This window comes from Lutra lutra, chromosome 17 (genome assembly GCF_902655055.1).
Source record: "Lutra lutra chromosome 17, mLutLut1.2, whole genome shotgun sequence".
Classification (NCBI taxonomy): domain Eukaryota; kingdom Metazoa; phylum Chordata; class Mammalia; order Carnivora; family Mustelidae; genus Lutra; species Lutra lutra.
Genome location: NC_062294.1, coordinates 52,534,395 through 52,556,645, shown reverse-complemented (window position 1 = coordinate 52,556,645; position 22,251 = coordinate 52,534,395). Strand labels below are relative to the sequence as shown.

Sequence of the window (22,251 nt, the reverse complement as noted above, 5' to 3'; positions counted from 1 at the left end):
CCGCAGCCTCTAAAAGTGCCCCCTGTTGCCCCATGGCCCCTACTCTTGTCAAGCCAGATTTCCACGTTTGGGGATGTTCCTATCATCCTGACATCCACCCAGGCCTTGGAAAACCAGCGCCTCTTAGAGACTCAGCACCCTCTCTTGCTGAGAGATCTCATCTACTTTTTTTTTTTTTTAAGATTTTATTTAAAAAAATATTTATTTATTTATTTATTTGACAGAGATCACAAGTAGGCAGAGAGGCAGGCAGAGAGAGGGGGGGGGAAGCAAGCTCCCTACTCCATCCCAGGACCCTGAGATCATGACCTGAGCCGAAGGCAGAGGCTTAACCCACTGAGCCACCCAGGCACTCCTCCACTTTTTTTTTTAAGGCTTCAAATGCAGGGGTGCCTGGGTGACTCAGTTGTTAAATGTCTGCCTTTGGCTTGCTTGGGTCATGATCCGGGGGTTCCGGGATCAAGTCCCGTTTGGGCTCCCTGCTCAGTGGGAAGCCTGCTTTTCCCTCTCCCACTCCTCTTGCCTGGGTTCCCTCTCTGGCTGTCTCTCTCTCTGTCAAATAAATAAAATCTTAAAAGCTCCAGGGGTGACTGGGTTGCTCAGTGGTTAAGCCTCTGCCTTCAGCTCAGGTCATGATCTCAGGGTCCTGGGATCGAGCCCCGAATCGTGCTCTCTGCTCAGCAGGGAGCCCGTTTCCCTTCCCCTCTCTCTGCCTCTCTCTTTGCCTGCCTCTCTGCCTGCCTGTGATCTCTGTCTGTCAAGTAAATAAATAAAATCTAAAAAAAAAATGCTCCAAATGCAATTTATTTTCTTATTAATGTCATAAAAAATCAATTCATATTAATAGTTTTCTGATGTTTGGTGCTGGACGTTCTCTTTTTCCATTACTGAGGAATAACTGATGACTATAATTGTACATATTTCAAGTGTACAACATGATGATTTTTTTCTTTTAAGATTTTATTTACTTATTTGACAGAGAGAGATCACAAGTAGGCAGAGAAGCAGGCAGAGGGAGAGGGGGAAGCAGGCTCCCTGCCGAGCAGTGAGCCCAATGCGGGGCTCAATCCCAGGACCCTGAGATCATGACCTGAGCCGAAGGCAGAGGTCCAACCCACTGAGCCACCCAGGCGCCCCCAACATGATGATTTTTAAAAAATATTTTATTTTTTTTATCAGAGAGAGAGAGAGAGAGAGAGAGAGAGAGAGCGCACAAGCAGGGGGAGTGGCAGGCAGAGGGAGAAGGAGACTCCCTACTGAGCAAGGGGCCCTTATGTGGGGCTCGATCCCAGGACCCTGGGATCATAACTTGAACTGAAGGCAGACACTTAACCGATTGAGCCACCCAGGTGCCCAACAGGGAGATCTGATAACATATACACTGTGGAATGATTACCAAGCTCAAGATAACACATTCATCATTGCACAGTTAACTTTTTCTTCTTTTGGTGGTGAGAACCCTTAATAGATATCCTCAGCAACTTTCTAGTATGCAATACTGAATTATTAACTATAGTCACCATGCTGCACATTAGATCCTAAGAATGTATTCCTCTTTTAACTGAAAGTCTGTGCCCTTTGACCCACATCTCCCCATTTCCACCATGCCCTAGCCCTGGATAGGCACCATTCTACTGTGTCTATGAACTTGGCTTTTTAAATTTTTGTTTTTGAGAGTCCACATTTAAATGATCCTGTGTAGTATTTGTCTTTCTGTGTCTGGCTAATTTCACTTAGCACAATGCCCTCCAGTCTCAACCATGTTGCAAATGGGAGGATTTCCTTCTTTTTCATGGCTAAATAATATTTCATTATCTATCTATCTCTGTGTGTGTGTGTATGTATTTTTTTGTATCATTCTTACTTCTTTTTTTCTCCTCTGACTGGGAAATATCAAGAGATCTGTCTTCAAGTTCACAGATTCTTCCTTCCTTGGTGGGCCAACCCCTGGGTGGCTGCCCTCATTCTCTCTCTCCCTCTTTCCCATACAGCCCATCATTCCCTAATCTAATCCTTTCTGCCTCTTGCTTCTCTACTTTCTCCACTTTTCTCTGTACAATTGGGTTGGGCTGGCTCAGGATTTGTGCTCTCCCTCCTGGACCCAAACCTCACGCTCCTCTCTGGTCTTAGTCTTGCCCCTCTAGTCCATTCCCCACATGGCCTGAAAGGGTCTTTTGAAACCTAGACTCAGTTTCTATAACTCTAAGTCCAAATCTCACTCAGGACACTGGTCCCTCATCCCTTACCCCTCAGCTCCCCTTCTAAGCCAACTTTGAGTCCTCTATGCTCTACTACTAACATACATTTCAGATCCACCCACTAGTCTCCTAGCCACCATCCTAATCCAGGCTCTCATCATTTTCCACACAAATAACTACCTTTACTTCTGTACTGATTGTAGTGGGTTGAATGGTGATACCCTGCCCCTCCCCTCTCAAAAGTTATGTCCATGCCAAAGCAGTCTTTAAAAAGAAGTATCAAAATCTCAGATTTCAAGATACATTACAAAGCTGTAGTAATCAAAATGGTATGGTACTGGCACAAAAATAGACACATGGACCAATGGAACAGAAGAGAGAGCCCATGGGGTGCCTGGGTGGCTCAGTCGGTTAAGCATCCAACTCTAGGTGTTGGCTCAGGACATGATCTCAAGGTTGTGAGACTGAGCCCTGCACTGGGCTATGTACTCAGCAGAGTCTGCTTGGGATTCTTTCCCTCCCCCTCGGCCCCTCCCCTTCCTCATGCTCACTCTCTCTCAAATAAATAAATAAATGGTCCCTGGCTGGCTCAGTTGTTAAGCATTGGCCTTTGGCTCGGGTCATGATACCAGAGTCCTGGGATTGAGCCCTGTATCGAGCTCCCTGCTCAGAGGGAAGCCTGCTTTCCCATCTCCCACTCCCCATGCTTGTGTTCCCTTTCTTATTGTCTCTCTCTCTGTCCAAAAGAAAAAAAAAAAACTTAAAATAAATAAATAAATCTTAAAAAAAAAAGAATAGAGAGCTCAGAAATAAACCCATGATTATATTGTCAATTAATCTTTGACAAAGGAGGCAAGAATATTCAATGGGGAAAAAGACAAATGGTGTTGGAAAAACTGGACTGCTTTCTCATACCATATGCAAAAATAAACTCAAAATGAATTAAAGACCTAAATGTGATTTCTGAAACCATAAAAATCATAGAAGAGCACATAGGCAGTAATTTCTCTGACATTGGCCCTGCAACACTTTTCTAGATACAACTCTTGAGGCAAGGGAAACAAAAACAAAAATAAACTATTGGTACTACATCAAAATGAAAAGCTTCTGCACAGCAAGGGAAACAATTGACAAAACCAAAAGACAACCTACTGAATGGGAAGAGATATTTGCAAATGACATATCCAATAAAGGCTTAGTATCCAAAATATATAAAGAACTTATACAACTCAACACCCTCCTCCCCAAAAATAACCCAATTGAAAATGGGCAGAAGACATGAAAAGATATTTCTCCAAAAAAGACATACAGATGGTGGCCACAGACATATGAAAAGATGCTCAACATCACTAATCATCAGGAAAATGCAAATCAAGACCACAATGTCATATCACTTCACACCTGTAAGAATGGCTAAAATTGAAAACACAAGAAACAATAAGTGTTGATGAGGATGTGGAGAAAAAGGAACTCTCAGGTACTGTTGGTGGGAATGCAGACTGTTGCAGCCACTGTGGAAAACAGTGTGGATGTTCCTCAAACAAACAAAAAATTACCATATGATTTAGTAATTCCACTACTAGGTATTTAAACTAGGAATTTAGTAATTCCATTACTAGGTATTTATTTATTGCATAGAGATATGCACCACTATGTTTATGCAGCATTATTTATAATAGCCAAATTATGGAAAGAGCCCAAGTGTCCATCAATAGATGAATGGATAAAGATGTGATATATATAATGGAATATTATGCAGCCAATAAAAATAATGAAATGTTATCATTTACAACAACATGGAAGGATCTAGAGCATACAATGCATAGGGAAATAAGTCTCATATGTGGGATTTAAGGAACAAAGCAAACAAAGAGGAAAAGAGACAACCCTAAAAACAGACTCTTAACTATAGAGAACAAACTGATGGTTACCAGAGGGTAGGTGGGTGGGGGGATGAGTGAAATAGGTGAGGGGTTTTCATAGACTCAGGAAAGGAGGGAGATGGAGAGAGTTTTAGGAAAAGGGAAGTTCAGTGGGAGAATTAGAACCAGGGAACAGTGGATATAGAGGAGGTGGGGACTGTGCAGAGGAAAAAGGCACCAGAGGCTGCCAAGTGTCTTGAGATAAAAAGAGGTTTGTGGGGGGGGGGGAGAGGCCTGAGAAGACATTCTTCTTTCAATTGTTCACTTGTCTCATTTAATTTAGAAATCATATTTTGCCAAGAGGCATATTTAGAATCCTGAAAATATTTGTAAGCCTCCAAGTAGCAATTACAATAGGCATCCTATTCAGGTTTTTGTTTGTTTTTGGGTTTTTGTTTGTGTTTTTGATCTGTAGCTTTCTGATTTAATTTTGACTAAAACAACTTTGGAGAGATTGGAAGTTCCCCATCATTGCTATTGGAGTTCTAAAACACTTTTGGTCAAGTCACTCCATTTAGTTAGAAATGTGCCAAAATATGGACCAGGGTCCCAGAAGGGGCAGAGTGGCCTCAAAGCGTTTGGATGACTGGGAATCCCATTTCTTAGAGGTTTCTCTTTAGAGCAAAGAGAAAATTTCCTAGACAACACAGTTGCAACAAGCAGCAACCTAGTTCCAAACCAGAGTTGGAACAATGTCCTAATAAGTAGTCTTAGAGAGAACAAAGTCTTTTTTTTAATTTTTTTTAAAGATTTTATTTATTTATTTGACAGACAGAGATCACAGTAGGCAGAGAGGGAGGTAGAGAGAGAGAGGAGGAAGCAGGCTCCCTGCTGAGCAGAGAGCCCGATGTGGGACTCGATCCCAGGACCCTGAGATCATGACCTGAGCCGAAGGCAGAGGCTTAACCCACTGAGCCACCCAGGCGCCCAGAGAGAACAAAGTCTTAAAACAGACCCTAAGTAATGCCAAGAGAGCTGAAAACACAGAGAGTGGAGCTTGAAATCCAGGAGAAAAACTTACCCTCAAACTCCAGGGTCCTCAAGAAAGCAGTGAACTCAACTGGCTCTGTGGGTACTGGCATGTGTTTGCTCACCAGCTTTGGAGTTGTTGGGGGTGGAGTGGGTTGTCTTCTCTGGATCCCACTTCTGATCATCAAGTATTGTTAACCTTAAAGACAAAACTATCAGTGATTTTACCAGAAAAAAAAAAAAGAGTTTTTTTCAGGACAGTGAATTGCAATTCAGGACAAGCAAGCTATGGCAAAACCACAGACAAGTCTAAGAAAAAAGGGGAAAACTACTTTTTTATTTTTTTTAAACAGATTTTATTTATTTATTTGACAGAAAGATCACAAGTAGGCAGAGAGGCAGGCAGAGAGAGAGAGAGAGGAAGCAGACTCCCCACAGAGCAGAGAGCCTGACGAGGGACTCGATCCCAGGACCCTGAGATCATGACCTGAGTGGAAGGCAGAGGCTTAACCCACTGAGCCACCCAGGCACCCCAAACTAAATTTTTAGAGAGGAGGGGTAGGAGTTGGGGGTCTTTTGTAAACACAGATCTCCATTGGAGCCATCTGGGAGTTTGAAGTGTAGTGACTTTTCATTGGCTGAGTTGTGACAGTCTCTCATTGGCTGGGGTGTTGCTGGGTAGGAGAAAATCTTTCTTTCTTTCTTTCTCCTGGAGGGGTAGTCAAGTAGTATCTACCTGAAAGTTGTTTCTTCCTGTTGGGTCTACAATTGACTGGGGTGGTAGGGTTTGAGAGCTCCCCTTTCTGGCCTCCAGACTCAATTTTAGTGGGGTTACCCTTTATTAATATTACACATCTGCAATCCCAGTGGGGTTCTGAACTCTCTGAAGGCAAAGTCCATGTCTGTCTTCTTGGACACATATTTGGGGTCTGGGTAGTAACAGGGGAAGCTTAAATACGTACCAAAAGTTTGATAACAAGAAAAATGGCTGGGAAGAACAAGCTTCCCACCTCACCCCTCATCTCCACCTCACCCAGGGCAGTGGAAGCAGAGTGCATGCTCCAGACCAGGGATGAAGCTAAAAGCCTGACCTCAGAAGCGCGCTTAGGTGGAAGGGTGTTGGGCTCAAGGTCTAAACAGGTAACTGACAGAGGTGGGCAGGCCAGGCCGCTCACACCGGAAACTGAGTGGGGAAAGCGCGCATGCGCAGTGTTGAAGATAGTGTTGGAGCAGAGGGGCAGAATCCCTTGCTTGATCAGTAGGGGGCGCGTCCAGGGCTGTAGCGCATGCGCAGAGGAACGGCGGGAAAGGTTACCCGTGAGGCAGAGCGCCGAGCGAGTTGTGAGCTGACCTGACGAAGCCTGAAGGGTTCGGTAAGTTTCTCCGTTGAGGATTCTTCACGTTCATTTTTTATCCTAACTGAACACACATAAGAGCACGGGGCCTCCAGGCTGGGAAGAGGAGGATAGCCCAGGGAGGCCTGGAAATTCATAGATACGGGGTGTGCGAAGCTGGGCGTCGCTCCTGAGCTGGGCTTCCTGGACGTCCCGGGATCTGCCGAGCCGAGGGCTGCAAGAGGGCCGAGAGGCCTCCCTCGCCCCCCCCCCGCCCCCCGCTTTTTTTCTCCCCCAGGACCCAGCATACAGGTTTCGGCCCCTGCACTGTCTGAATCTTCCTTGGGGTCTTGGCCGTGGGTTTCCGCCCTTGAGGAGGCCCAGCTGGTCAAGCGTCCCGGCAGCGGAAACCCGGGCGGGCGCCGTCTTCCCTCGGCCTATTAGGCACAGTTCTCCCCAGCTCCTTGAACCTGACCCCGGCTCCCCCGTTTCCTCCCTGGAGGTTGTAGTTCCAGGGAAGGAGGTACACCGAGGGCCCCCCTTCCAGAAGGCATGGGCCTGCGGGAGTGGTTGCTGGGAACGGTGATGCAGGTGGTCACGCGTGGGGCCCACCAGCACCGCTCAGCCCCGACGGAGGGTCTGCCGAGGGTCCAATGGGGCTGAGTAGGAGACACAGCAGGGCGTGGGGGGGGGGGGGGCGCAGTTCGCGGTGTCTCTGTTTGCCAAAACTCACTGCTTTCACGGAAGGGTCCGGTTTTTTACTCATTTGCCAGAAAACTTGTTTGAGGGAAGACCCTTCCGGAGTGTGTTCTAGAAAGGTGGCTGTAGTTTTTCATGGATGAGATTTTCCTTCCTCCCCCGCAGCTGGACGAAGAGTCAGATTGGGTGTCAACATGGGTTGAGGAGAGCCAAGTGCTCCTTGTTATTTCTGAGGTTTGTTACGTTTCAGCTGCGGCTGAGTATCGTAGCAGTGGGCGTTTGGGCTTAGGTGGGCTGCCAACTCTTACAGAAACGTCTCCAGCCTCCTCCACTTGGTTGACTTTTTTTTTTTTTTTAAGATTTTATTTATTTATTTATTTGAGGACAGAGATCACAAGTAGGCAGAGAGGCAGGGAGAGAGGGGGAAGCAGGCTCTCTGTTGAGCAGAGAACCTGATGCGGGGCTTGATCCTAGGACCCTGAGATCATGACCTGAGGCGAAGGCAGAGGATTAACCCACTGAGCCACCCAGGCGCCCCTACTTCATGTATTTTGAGGTTTGTTATGTTTGTATACATTTGTAAATATTGGCTTCATGATGAATGGACCTTTTTTTATCATTAGTGAATATCCTTCTCTGAATCTGGTAATACTCTTTATTTCAAAGCCCATTTTATATTACATTAATAAGGCCACTACAGCCTTCTTATGCTTAATTTGCAAGATAAATCTCTTCCTATTAAGTTAATTTCATTTGTCTGTGTAAAATTAAGGTGCATCTCTCCAGAGGCTTATAATTGGGTCTCTCTTATTCATCCTGACAATCTTTGCCTTTTAACTGGAATGCTTAAATTGAAAACATTTCATGTAATTATTGTTATGATTGGATTTGGGTCTCCAGTTTTTTTGTTTTGTTTTCTGTTCATTTTTTTTGGTTCCAGTTCTCTCATCTTTTTTTTGGATAGCTTGAATCATTGTTAGTATCCATTTTAATTTATTGTCTTGGTAGCTATAACTCTTTTCAACATTTAGCACTTTTTCTAAGGATTACAATTCATATTATTAACTTTTTATAGTTTATTTAGTATTAATATTTCGTCAATTCACATACAAATGTAGACATTTTACAACCATGTAAGTCCAGTATTTATACCACCTGCTGCTTTTAATATGTCTTACCTTTAAAGTTTAGTATAAAACCTACAACTTATAATTTTTGTTTTAATATTCATATGTTTTAGAGAAATTAAGACAATAGTTTTTTTTGACAATATAGTTTTTTTTATTTACCCACATATATACCATTTCCTACTCTTTGTTCCTCAAGATCCAAGTTTCCCTCTGATGTCATTTCCCTCAGTCTCAAGAACTTCTTTTTTCATTTTTTTTTTGCAAGGTGGGTCTGTTGGTGATGAATTCTCTTTGTTTTTCTTTATTGGCTTAAGTTTTTATTTCATCCTGTTTCCTTGAAGGATATTTTTGTTGATTATAGAGTTTCTGCTTTCTTTGCTTTAAAGAAGTTATTTATCTCTCTTTTGGACTTTGTAATTTCTTTTCTTTTTTTTTTTTTTAAAGATTTTATTTATTTTTTGACAGAGAGAGAGATCACAAGTAGGCAGAGAGGCAGGCAGAGAGGAGGGGGAAGCAGGCTCCCACTCCCAGGACCCTGGGGTCATGACCTGAGCCAAACGCAGAGGCTTTAACCCACTGAGCCACCCAGGTGCCCTTGTAATTTCTTTTCTTTTAATTAATTGTTTTTATTAACATATAATATAGTATTTGCCCAGGGGCACAGGTCTGTGAATCATCAGGCTTACACACTTCACAGCATTCACCATATCACATACCCTCCCCAAAGTTCATTGGCCTTTGTAATTTCTGTTGACAAGTATGCAGTATTTGCTCTTGTTCCCCAGTATGTAATCTGTTCTTTTTCTATTCTGCTTTCAAGATTTTTCTCTTTATCTCTGCCAGTTCTTTCATTGATACCTTTTTTCTGTTCTAGGAGCCGATCAACGATCTTACATCATATTTAGTTGTTAGATCTCCTTAGTCTCCCCTGCTCTGTGAGTTTTTTAGAGTTTCCTTGTTTTTCTTGACTTTCAAAGTTTTGATGGGCGCTGATCAGATAATTGGCAGAGTCCCTCAATTTGGGTTTGTCTGATGTTTTGTCATAATTAGACTGGAGTTAAGGGTATTGGAAAAATACCGCCAAAGTGAAGTAAGTGCCCTTCTTATCACATCACATTAGACTGTGATTCTCTCTCTTCCTCTGCCCCTTCCCCTATCCTCTTTCTCCCAAATAAATAAATATTTATTATTTTTATATTTATTTGTTTGGGGGAGAGAGAGCACGAACAAGTCAAGGGGGCAGAGGGAGAGGGACAAGCAGACTCTGCACCGAGTGCAGAGCCCATTGTGGGGCTCAATCCCCTTACCTGAGCCGAAATCAAGAGTTGGATGCTTAACCAACCAAGCTACCCAGGCACCCCACTAAATAGATCTTCAAAAAATTTTTTTTAAATTTTATTTATTTTTATTTCATTTTATTTTATTTTTAATTTTGTTTATTTATTTGACAGACAGAAATCACAAGTAGTCAGAGAGGCAGGCAGAGAGAGGAGGAAGCAGACTCTCCGCGGAGCAGAGAGCCCGATGCGGGGCTCGATCCCAGGACCCTGAGATCATGACCTGAGCCGAAGGCAGAGGCCCTAACCCGCTGAGCCACCCAGGCGCCCCCAAAAAAATTTTTTTAAAGATTCTATTTATTCATTTGAGAGAGAGAGCCAGCGAGCGCAGGAGTGGGGGCAGGAGGAGGGGCTGAGGGAGAGGGAGATGCAGGCTCCACACTGAGTAGAGAGCCCTGACTCGGGGCTCTATCCTAGGACCCTGAGATCACTACCCAAGCTGAAGGTAGACACTTTACTGAGCCACCCAGGGGCCCTGTCAATAAAGAAATAAACCATTAAAAAAAGACTCATGATATCCACACGACATCACTGGTGATCTTAACACTGATCAGTTAGGGAGTGTTTTCCTTGTTTCCCTACTGTATGCTTTGTAGGAAGTTTTCCCCTTTTTATATATATCACAGGTTTTCCAGCTTTACAGTATAATGATTACAACTGATTTTTAATGCAACTGTTTGGACTGAGTCAAGGGAAGAGACTGGAAACAGGGAGGTCCAGTTACTTACTATGGCTTTTGTAGTAGTTCAGGTGAGAGATGATAGTCATCTGAACTTACAGTGGCAATGGCAGTGATGCATGGAACTGGCAATGGAAGGATGCATTCAAGCATTTCTGGGCAAATGGGTTGCTTATGGTAGCCTTAAAAGAGACAGGGCACGTGAAAGCCATAGTGAAATACTACTTTACACCCATGATGATGACTCTAATAAAAAATTCAGATAGTGATGGCCAACAGACACATGAAAAAGTGCTCCATATCACTCGGCATTAGGGAAATACAAATCAAAACCACAATGAGATATCACCTCACACCAGTCAGAATGGCTAAAATTAACAAGTCAGGAAATGACAGATGCTGGCGAGGATGCGGAGAAAGGGGAACCCTCCTACACTGTTGGTGGGAATGCAAGCTGGTGCAACCACTCTGGAAAACAGCATGGAGGTTCCTCAAAATGTCGAAAATAGAACTACCCTATGACCCAGCAATTGCTCTGCTGGGTATTTACCCTAAAGATACAAACGAAGTGATCCGAAGGGGCACGTGCACCCGAATGTTTATAGCAGCAATGTCTACAATAGCCAAACTATGGAAAGAACCTAGATGTCCATCTACAGACGAATGGATAAAGAAGATGTGGTATATATACACAATGGAATACTATGCAGCCATCAAAAGAAATGAAATCTTGCCATTTGCGACGACGTGGATGGAACTAGAGGGTATCATGCTTAGCGAAATAAGTCAATCGGAGAAAGACAACTATCATATGATCTCCCTGATATGAGGGAGAGGAGATGCAATATGGGGGGTTAAGGGGGTAGGAGAAGAATAAATGTAACAAGATGGGATTGGGAGGGAGACAAACCATAAGTGACTCTTAATCTCACAAACCAAACTGAGGGTTGATGGGGGGAGGGGGTTGGGAGAGGGGGGGTGGGGTTATGGATATTGGGGAGGGTATGTGCTATGGTGAGTGCTGTGAAGTGTGTAAACCTGGCGATTCACAGACCTGTACCCCTGGGGATAAAAATATATGTTTATAAAAAATAAAATTAAAAAAAAATTCAGATAGTAAGTGTTACTGAGGATATGGAGAAATTAGAATACTCATATACTACTGGTGAGGTTAGAAAATGGTGCAGCCACTTTGAAAAACAGTTTAGCAGTTCCTCAAAAAATTAAACTAAAAAAATTTTTTTAAAGATTTTATTTGACAGAAATCACGAGTAGGCAGAGAGGCAGGCAGAGAGAGGGGGGGAGGCAGGTTCCCTGCTGAGCAGAGAGCCAGATACAGGGCTCGATCCCAGGACCCTGAGATCATGACCTGATCATAACCCACTGAGCCACCCAGGCGCCCTTTAAAAATTTTTTTTAAAGATTTTATTTATTTATTTGACAGAGATCACATGTAGGCAGAGAGAGGGAGGGAAGCAGGCTCCCCGCTGAGCAGAGAGCCTGTTGCAGGGCTTGATTCCAGGACCCTGAGATCATGACCCAAGCCAAAGGCAGAGGCTTAACACACTGAGCCACCCAGGCACCCCAAATTAAACATTTTTATCATTTGACACTGCAATTCCATTTCTAGGTACATACCCAATAGAAATGAAAACATACATACAGAAAAACATACATGAATGTTCATAATAACATTATTCATTATAGTCAAACAGTGGAGAACACCTAACAGTCCACCGACTGATGAATGCATGAACAACATTTGGTTTAGTGGAATATTATTTGGCCACAAAAAGGGATGAACTATTGATACACACTATAGTATCAATAAACTTTGAAAATATGCTAAGTGAAAAAAGCTAATCACAAAAGACCACATATTACATGATTCCATTTGTATGAAATGTACAGAAAAGGTATATCTGTAGAGGCAGAAAGTAGATTAGTAGTAGTGGTTGCTTAGGGCTTGGGGGTAAGCAGTGGTTCTGGAGGGATTAAGCCATGATGAGCAGATGGTGCAGAATTTCTTTTTTGGGGTGATAAAGATGTTCTGAAATTGTGATGGTGGTTGACCAACTCTGTGAATATACTAAAGGCCCTTGAATTGTACAGTTGAAATAGGTAGATTGGGTATATGATCTGTATCTCAGTAAGATTATTACCAAAAAATCAGGGAACATATGGCAGGGGAGCTACACTAGTTCAAACCGCACTTGTTCAAATTGAAGTGCTGGTAGGACATCCAGGTACAGATGTTGTGCAGCTGAGAAGTGAGTTGGGACTAGACATATGGCACTATAAATCATTAGCAGAAAGTATTCATTCAACAGAAAGCAAGATAATCTATTCATTTGGTCCAATTTACTAAACGTGGTAGCTCAGTGGAAGGTTTCAAGCAGGCACTTTTAATATTTAATTGCACTGAGTTTGCAGTGTAACTGAGGACTGATCCCTTCTCTGGCATTTAAGACAATAGTAATGGTATGTTATTGGTGCTAGCTGATGTCCCTCCTAAATTTCAGTTGAATTTCAGTTTAACTGACTTCAATAGGAATTGTTGTCACCTCCTAAAATAAAGCGGCTATGCCAATATCCCTTGAGTAGTTTGCAGAGTATTTGGGGATGATGAAAGTTGAAATTTAAGGTTATATTAATTTAAAATAAATTATTTTGGTATAATTTACAATATAAGTGTATTTAGAATTAGTTTATCTCCTCACTGAAGGTAATGAGTCAAGCCATAAAACCTAACTGGCTATACAGTTCATCACTGTTCATCACTATACAGTTATTTTGTAACACCCTCTGTCTACACTTGCCACATCCCTCCCTGTCAATCCCCAGATTACTTTGGGGCAAACAGAAATTCCAGAGTAAGGAAAATGACTGTCGAAAGGGAGAAAAGAATTAATGATTCCAGTAATTTTTAATGATCATGAATCCCTTGTTTAGCATTAATAAATGCTTAGTTTTAAAATCCCCTGAATGAGGGGCGCCTGGGTGGCTCAGTGGGTTAAAGCCTCTGCCTTCGGCTCAGGTCATGATCCCAGGGTCCTGGGATCGAGCCCCGCATGGGGCTCTGCTCAGCAGGGAGCCTGCTTCCCTTCCTCTCTCTCTGCCTGCCTCTCTGCCTACTGTGATCTCTGTCTGTCAAATAAATAAATAAAATCTTTAAAAAAAAAAAAAAAGGAATTCGACCTTACATTGCCTTGAAGAAATAGTAACTCTGGCAAGGGTCAGTAAACTTGGGATGCCTGGGTGGCTCAGTTGGTTAAGCAGCTGCCTTCGGCTCAGGTCATGATCCCAGCGTGTGGCTCAGTTGGTTAAGCAGCTGCCTTCGGCTCAGGTCATGATCCCAGCGTCCTGGGATCGAGTCCCACATCAGGCTCCTTGCTTGGCGGGGAGCCTGCTTCCCCCTCTGCCTCTGCCTGCCATTCTGTCCGCCTGTGCTCGCTCTCTCTCCCTCTCTCTCTGACAAATAAATAAAATCTTTAAAAAAAAAAAATCCCCTGAATGAGATACTTCTTAAATTACAGAAGATGTTGGGCTCTGTTTGCTCTTTTAATTCATCAGAATATATGTATTTTTAAAGTAGGCTCCACACCCAGCATAGAGCCCAAAACAGGGCTCGAACTCATGACTGTGAGATCAAGATGTGAACTGAGATCAAGAGTAGGACACTCAACCGACTTAGCCACCAAGGCGGCCTTTATCAAAATCGTTTCTTGTAGGGAGTGTCAAAAAAGTAATTAATATGGCATACTGTGAGATAGCTAGTAAATCTTTAATACAATTGACCCAAGGTTTCATTTGGTAGGTCTAAGACCTGACCTTATGGCTCTGAAATTCCAAGTTCGAACTTGATTATATGCCTAAACGAATAGGCATTGACTAATGGCGATGACCAGTAGGCAATGACTATGACCAAGAGTATGTACCATTTAATTCTTATTAATAAAACAAAACCAAACTCAGAGTTTGGTTTGTTCTTATATCTAGTCTGACCATATACGGGGGAAAGGATTCTTTTTATTTTTTATGTTTTTTTATTTGACAAACAGAGATCACAAGTAGGCAGAGAGGCAGAGAGAGAGGGGAAAGGATTCTTTATAAGAGAACTTACATGAGAACTATCAATACATCAGTTCCATCAAAAGCTGCTGACTGGAATATCTAAAATTAGGTAAATGAAATTGTAAAAAAGCAAATTAGGGGCGCCTGTGTGGCTCAGTTGTTAAGAGTCTGTCTTCGGCTCAGGTCATGATCCCAGGGTCCTGGGATGGAGCTCTGTGTCGGGCTCCCTGCTTGGCGGGTGGCCTGCTTCTCCCTCTCCTACTCCCCCTGCTTGTGTTCCCTCTCTCGCTGTCTCTCTCCCTGTCAAATAACATCTTAAAAAAAGATCAAATTAAATATTAGAAACTATAGAACTCTCTCCCTCAAAAATCAGGGTCCTTTTTAAATAGTTTTCAACATAGCTCATTCAAAATCACGATCAGTCATATTGTACCACCCCCAGAGGAAGAAGCTTCAGGAACTCATGGGTAATTTTTACAGTTTCACTGTAAAGTTCAAGATCAAAAGGATGGCTGGTTATCTTCTTTTTAAACTGGATATAAGACACACACATGATAGTTGCATTGGCTGTTAGTCTTCCAACTAATTCTGTGATTCAAGAGATTTCTTCATCCTGGGGCTCTATCAATTCAGTGTTTCTACGTTTTCCCAGTGGATGAATCTTTCCCAAACTCCAGTGGGCCAGTTGATGAACTGAGCTGGAGTGCTGGCGTCGATGCAGGGCCTGAGCAACTCCATCACATCCGCCATGGTTGTGGTGGAAGCTGTAGCTGGTTTGAGTAGGGTTTTAAAAATACTATATTTGTTGCTAGAAAGTTTAGTAGACATTCCCTAAATGATTTCTATTGGTATTTTTCTGTGCTTATCACCAGGCCATTTATGTCCTAATTATTATTTTGCTTGATATCTTAGTTGACCTTGTGATTTTTTTTTTTTTTTTTTGGAAGAGTGCATGTACATTAAGATCCAAATGTTTCTTTCTTTTTGTCTTTGGATAAGACAGATTAGTTCTACATTGCTTCTGGTCTAAAATTGGTGTGGCATTACATTTCTTTTTGTATTGCTGTTGATCATCTGATTCTTGGTGTAGAATTAGCTCGTTTCACAGATCTCAAGCTTGAAGACTTGCTCACTAGATTTATATTACTGTTGAGTAATTTAGGTGCCTGATGGAGAGGAGGGGTGAGTGGGACCATGACTAGACTTAACTCTTCATCTCTGTAATGTTGCCCAATTTTTTTTTCCTTTTAACTAAAAATATTGTGCCAGAGATTGGTTTCTTTACCTAATTTTTTCTTCATCTCTGAACACTGTGATTCAAATTAATGCTCTCTCCTAATGCTGTAGCAGCACAGTTTGTCTCAGGGAGAGACTTACTATCTCTTTCACTTTTTCTTTGCAGTGGCTCATATATCTTTGCACCCTCTGGGAAAGAGCTTCTGGAAGCTGTTGGCTACCTGGAGCAGAAAAGCCCTGTTTTATTTCTCCCACAAGCTGCCTGGAAAATTATAACTTACTTCTTAAAACACTGAAAAACTTCAGGAAGGATAGATGTGAATTAATTCCTTAGTGACTACAGTTTGGTTCTATCTATTGCATATGACGCAGAATTTTCTCCGTTTTTGACATGAAGATGGAAACTATTTTTAGAAATGATGCAGATATCCCCATTTTTAAAAAAGATTTTATTTGTTTGAGAGAAAGAGAGCATGAGCAGGGGGAGGGACAGAGGCAGAAGCAGATCCCTGCCTGACTCCGGGCTCCATCCCAGGACCCTAGGATTATGACCTGAGGTGAAGGCAGATGCCTAACTGACTCAGCCACCCAGGCACCCCCAATATTTTGAAATCATTTACTTGTTTTTCAGGGGGGCGTGGGGAGATGGTGGGTAAGTGGGGACATTGGTGTTCATGTAACCAGGTCTCCTAGAAGGCACTTCGTTTTGATGGTAAGTGGTAGGATTGGCAGGGAGCTTGCCAGTATTTTTTTTTTCCATATGTAAGACTTTATTTTTTAAGGGCAGTATTAGTTTCACAGCAAAACTGAGAGGCAGGCACAAAGAGTTCTGATACACTCCCTGTACCTACACATGGATAACCTCCCCCATTAGGAACCTCCCCCCATCAGAGTGGTACTTTTGTTATAGTTGATGGAGCTACATTGGCACATTGTAATCACTCAAAGTCCATCATTTACATTAGAGTTCATGCTTGGTGTTGTTCATTCTGTGTGTTCAGACAAATGCACAATGACATGTATCTACCGCAATAGTATCATACAGAGCTTTTCACTGCCCTAAAAATCATCTGGGCTCCACCTGTTCATCCCTCCCTCAGAAACCCCTGGAAATTACTGAACTTTTTACTGTCTCTGTATTTTTTTCCTTTTCTGGAATGTCATATAGTTGGAACCACACAGTATTTAGCGTTTAAGGGTCGGGCTTATTTCACTTAGTAATATGCATTTAAGGTTCCTCTATTTATCTTCAGGCTTGATAGCTCACTTCTCTGTAGTGCGGAATATTATTCCATTTGGTTGTACCACAGTGTGTTTATCCAACATGATGAAGGACATCTTGGTTGCTTCCAGGTTTTGGCAATTATGTATAAAGCTGCTATATATTCATGTGCAGGCTTTTGAGTGGGCATTAGTTTCTGCTTTCTAGGATAAATACCAAGGAGCACAATTTCTGGACCATATGGTAAGAATATGTTTAGTTTTGTAAGAGACTGCCAGACTGTCTTCCAGAGTAGCTATACCATTTTGCATTTCCACCAGCAATGAATGAGAGTTCCTTTTGCTTCACATCTTTGTCAGTGTTTGGTGTTATTAGTGTTTTGGGTTTGGTAATTCTAATAGGTGTATAGTGCTCTCTCGTTTGAGTTTGCATATTTCCCTGATGACATAGGATGTGTGGAGCATCTTTTCATACTGCTCTCTGAATATCTTCTTTGGTGAGGTTTCTATTAAGATCTTTGGTCCATTTTTAATCAGGTTTTCTTACTGCTGAGTTTTAAGAGTTCTTTACACATTTTGGATAACACTCCTTTATCAGATGTATCTTTTCCTAATATTTTCTTAGTATGGGACTTATCTTCTCATTCTTTTGATAGAATTTTTCACAGAGCAGGATTTTAGTTTCAAGAAAGTCTGGCTTCCATATCAAGACATATCAGTTCTTTAGATTTCTCTACACAGATGATCATAACATCTGTGAATAAAGACAGTTTCACTTTTCCCTTCCAAATATATATGCCTTTTATTTCATTTTCTTGTTTTACTGCATTAGCTAGGACTTGCAGAATCATGTTGAAAAGGACTGGTGAGAGCAGATATCCTTGGCTTCTTCCTGCTCTTAGTGGGAAAGTTCCTAGTTTCTCACCATTAAGAATGACATTAGAGGGGTGTGTGGGTGGCTCCGTGGCTTAAGCCTCTGCCTTCAGCTCAGGTCATGATCTCAGGGTCCTGGGATTGAGCCCCCTCATCGGGCTCTCTGCTCACTGCTCAGCAGGGAGTCTGCTTTTCTCCCTCTTCTCTCCCTCTGCCCCGCCTCTCCCGCCCCTGCACTTGCACAGGTTTGCTCTTGCCTCCTCTTTCAAAATGAATAAATAAAATCTTAAAAGAATGACGGGGGCGCCTGGGTGACTCAGTGGGTTAAAGCCTCTGCTTTTGGCTCAGGTCATGATCCCAGGGTCATGGATCGAGCCCCGCATCGGGCTCGCTGCTCAGCGGGGGGCCTGCTTATCCCTCTCTCTCTGCCTGCCTCTCTGCCTACTTGTGATCTCTGTCAAATAAATAAAATCTTTTTTTTTTTTAAAGATTTTATTTATTTGTTTGTTTGTCTCATAGAATAAAGTAGGAAGTGTTCCCTCTGCTTCTATCCTCTGCAAGAGATTATAGAGAATTGGTGTAATTTTTTCCTTAAATATTTGATAGAATTCACCAGTGAATGCATCTGAGCCTGGTGCTTTCTGTTTTGGGAGGTCATTAATTATTATTTTTTAGAAGGTTATTAATTATTTTTTTCAATTTCTTTAATAGAGACAGGCCTATTCATAATTCTTCTTGTGTGAGTTTCAGAAGATTTTATCTTTCAAGGAATTTCTCCATTTCTTCTAAATTATCAAATTTATGGACATAGAGTTGTTCATAGTATTCCTTTATTATCTTTTCTTATCTGTTTATAAAAAATTTTATTTATTTAATTGACAGAACAAGAACAAGCAGGGAGAGTGGCAGGCAGAGGGAGAGAGAGAAGCAGGCTTCCCTCGATTCCAGGACCCTGGAAGCATGACCTGAGCCAAAGGCAGACGCTTAACCCACTGAGTCACCGGCACCCCTTTATTATCCTTTCAGTGTCCATTATGGAGACTTTGTGAGGATCTATAGTGATGTCCCCTCTTTCATTCTGATATTGATAATTTATGTCCTGTTTCTTTTTTCTCCGCCTGAGTGTAGGCTTACCAATTCTATTGATCTTTTCAAAGAACCAGCTTTTGATTTTAATGATTTTTCTTTATTGACTCTCTGTCTTCTCTTTTGCTCTAATTCTTGTTATTTCTTTTCTTCTGGGTTTAGTTTTCCATTTTCAAGTTTCCTAAAATAGTAACTTAAGATTATTGAATTTAGAGCTTTTTAAAAAAATAATATATATATATATATTCAGTGCCATAAATTTCCTTCTAGGCCCTGCTGTTGTTGCATCCCACAAATTTTGGTAAATCTTGTTTCATTTTCACTTAGTTAAAAATATTTACAGATTTCTCTTGAGATTTCTTCTTTGACCCATGTATTATTTAGAAGTGAGTTTTTGGGTTTTGTTTTGTTTTTTTTTTTTTTAAAGATTTTAAAATTTATTTGACAGGGAGACAGTGAGAGGGAACAGAAACAGGGGGGGAGCAGCAGAGGGAGAAGTAGGCTCCCCACTGAGCAGGGAGCCCAATGCAGGCTCAATCTGAGGACCCTGGGATCATGACCTGAGCTGAAGGCAGACGTTAACGACGGAGCCACCCGAGCACCCCTAGAAGAGTTGTTCAATCTCCATATATTTTGGGATTTTCCAGTTATCTTTCTGTTAGATTTCTAGTTTAATTCAATTGTGGACTGGCTCAGACTTTGTATGACTTTTTGTTTTTTGAGTTTGTTAAGGTGTTTTATGGCCCAGGATGTAGTCTTGGGAAAGATGTGTATTCTGCTGTTACTGGATGAAATAGTCTGCAGATGTCAGTTACATTCAGTTGATTGATGGTGCCGTTGAATTCCTCTCCATCCTTAGTGATTTTCTGCCTGGTGATGTTCAGTCTTTGTTGTCTTTGCTTTTTAATTTTGAAGGTTTCTGTTGAGATACCTCAAACTCAGTGATATTTTCCTCAGTGATTCTTTCCATGTCCAGTCTACTAGTAAGCCCATCAAAGGTATTCTTCGTTTTTGTTACAGTTTTTTTTTAAAGATTTTATTTATTTATTTGACAGACAGAGATCACAAGCAGGCAGAGAGGCAGGCAGAGAGAGAGAAAGGGAAGCAGGCTCCCCGCTGAGCCGAGAGCCCGATGTGGGGCTCCATCCCAGGTCTCTGGGATCATGACCTGAGCCAAAGGCAGAGGCTTTAACCCACTGAGCCACCCAGGCGCCCCTACAGTTTTTTGTTTTTTTTTTTTAATATCTTTCAGGGCTTTTTGTTTTTTTCTCAGGATTTCCATCTCTGTTGGCATTGCCCATCTGTTCTTGCAAGCTGTCTCCTTTATCTGTTAGAGCCCTTAGCACATTAATCCTAGTTCTTTCAAATTTCCAGTCTGATATTTCCAGCATTCATGCCGTGTCTGGTTCTTATGCTCTGTCCCTTCAGATTACGTTTTTTTTCCCTTTTGGTTTGTCTTGTAAGTTTTTCTTGAGAGCTGGACATGATATATTGGGTAAGGGAACTGCTGTAAATAGGCCTTTAGTAATGTGGTGGTATTAAGGAGGGCAAGTGTTCCATAGTACGTCTCAGTCTTGTTAGGAACAGAGTGCCCTGGAGTGTTTCACTATGGTTCCTGGAAGCATGAGGGGATTTTTATGTGATCATTCTGTGAAAAACTGGTCAGTCTCCTGGAGGTAACAAAAATGTGTTCCATCCTCATGACTGGGTCTCCCTGAAGATTTAAACTCTCAGATTGTCCACACTGAGCCTCAGCAATTTGTTAGTTACAACTGAGCTTTTCCTTCTCTGGCACTGGTTCCGTGGTGGTTTTTCCTCCTGAGTATGTCCGTTCTGGTAATCCGAGAGTCTTTGGATTTGCCGTCTGTCCATCTTGAGGACAGTGGTTTGCCCCTACCTCCTTTAGGGATCCAAGAAGAGTTGTTGATTTTTCAGTCTGTTCAGCTTTTTACTTATTAGGATGGAGTGGTGACTTCCAAGCTCCTAGCATGTGAACTGGAAACTGGAAGTCCAGCCCAGCTGTTTTTCAAGTTCCAGTATTAACTTCTTATTTTCACATAGGTGCAGACTTACAATTGTAATTTTAATCTTGGCAGTTCTTCCATCTCTCCTTTTCTTCACGACTTTGTCATTCTTAATGAATACAAGTTTAATGAATACAAGTTATTTTATAGAACGTCCCTCAATTTGTGTTGTCTTATGATAAGATTCTGGTTTGTACATTTTTCTCAGGAATGTTCCTGAAATGATGTTGTTCTTGTCTGTGCATGGTATCAGGAGATAAATGGTATCAGTAGACTTTCATTACTTGGCTTAGGTAGTGTCTAACACGATAAAAGTTCTATTTTTCTGTTTTTTTTTGGGGGGGGGGAGGAGAATACGTTAATTAATACTGGGCAATTATTTATCCCCACCAAACTTCCTTGTGTTAGCAACCATTGATGATTCTTGCTTGAATTAGTTACTACTCTCAATGGTTTCCAAATGATGACTTTCTAATTCCATCATCGTCCTCATATATTTATTAGCTTGTATTTTGCTGTGAAGCAGAAATTTTACTTTTGCTTATTTATATCACTATGGATTCATGGATTCCTATTTTATTCTGTAGATTCTCATCTGTTACTGTTTTTATGTATGTATGTATGTTATTTATGTAGAGAGAGTGGGCACATGAGTGAGTGGAGGGAGGGACAGAAGGAGAGGGACAGAAAATCTCAAGCAGACTCCACACTGAGTGTGGCAGAGCCCAATACCAGGCTCAATCCCCCCCTCTCCACCCCCCCCCGACCCTGAGATCATGACCTGAGAGGAAATCAAGAGCTAGTTGTTTAACTGAATGATCCAACCAGGTGCCCCATATTGTTATTTATTTTGATGCTTTAATTGTCCCATATATGGATGAAAGGAGCTCCTTCAATCCAACTTCTATGTCTAGTATTATTTTTTTTGTTTTTAATTTTTACTTATCAATACATATTTTTCTTGATTTTTTGAAGTAATACTTCTTTCAGACAATTGAATAAAATAAAGTCAGAGAGAAAGATATAAAAATACCTGTCTCCTGTTGTCTATGTATTGACATATTGTCTTTCAGCCTTTGCTTTCATTACACTTTTCTTTAAACAAATATCTATATTTTTAAGTTTTTATTTAAATTCTAGTTAGTTAACATAGAGTGTAATATTAGTTTCAGTAGTAGAATTTAGTGATTCGTCACTTACATACAACAGCCAGTGCTCATCATAGCAGGTGCCTCCTTAGTACCCATCACCCATTTAGCCCATCCCCCCAGCCACCTACCTCCAGCATCACTCCGTTTGTTCTCTATAGATAAGAGGCTCTTTTATGGTTTGCCTCTATTTTTCCCCCTATGTTCATCTGTTTTGTTTCATCAAGTCCACATATGAGTGAAATTGTTTTTTCATATGAGTGAAATTATGTGGTATTCGTCTTTTCTGGCTGACTTCGCTTAGCATAATAAACCTTGGCT

The 22,251-nt window shown here is 41.7% G+C and overlaps 1 pseudogene; it reads right to left on the bottom strand.

Annotated features, from left to right (window-relative positions):
* Positions 1-14,760: 14,760 nt before the first annotated feature.
* On the bottom strand, positions 14,761-15,092 carry LOC125088765 (replication protein A 14 kDa subunit-like; annotated as a pseudogene).
* Positions 15,093-22,251: the final 7,159 nt, after the last annotated feature.